Raw genomic sequence first — 479 nt, 5'->3', positions numbered from 1 at the left:
CCCCCTCCCGGGGGTCCCGAGGCCGCGTAAAGTGCAGGGTGGGGGGTCCTGGGGGGGCTTCTGGCCTTTGGGGGGGGGTCCCGGGGGGGGGGGGGGGGGGCTTCTGTGCTTGGGGAGGAGGAGAGGGGGGGTCCCTGCGTTTGGGGAGGGGGGGGGGCTGCGGGGGTCCCAGCCCTTGGGGGGGGGGGTCCCAGCCCCACGGGGGTCCCTGACCTCGGGGGGTCCCTGGCTCCCCTAGGACCTGGGGGGGGGGGGTCCCGGGGGGGTCCCATCCCTCGGGGGGGGGTCCCGGGGCTCCCCGTGTACCTGGGGGGGGGGGGGTTCTGGGGGGGTCCCGGGCTCCCCGAGTAGCTGGGGGGAGTCCCGGGGGGGGGTCCCCATCCCTCGGGGGGGGGGGCCCTGGGCTCCCCGAGTCCCTGGGGGGGGGTCCCGGCGGGGGTCCCATCCCTCGGGGGGGGGGTCCGGGGCTCCCCGAGTAC

The sequence above is a fragment of the Mycteria americana genome, unplaced genomic scaffold, assembly GCF_035582795.1.
Source record: "Mycteria americana isolate JAX WOST 10 ecotype Jacksonville Zoo and Gardens unplaced genomic scaffold, USCA_MyAme_1.0 Scaffold_43, whole genome shotgun sequence".
NCBI lineage: Eukaryota > Metazoa > Chordata > Aves > Ciconiiformes > Ciconiidae > Mycteria > Mycteria americana.
Note: the sequence above shows the minus strand (reverse complement) of the source record.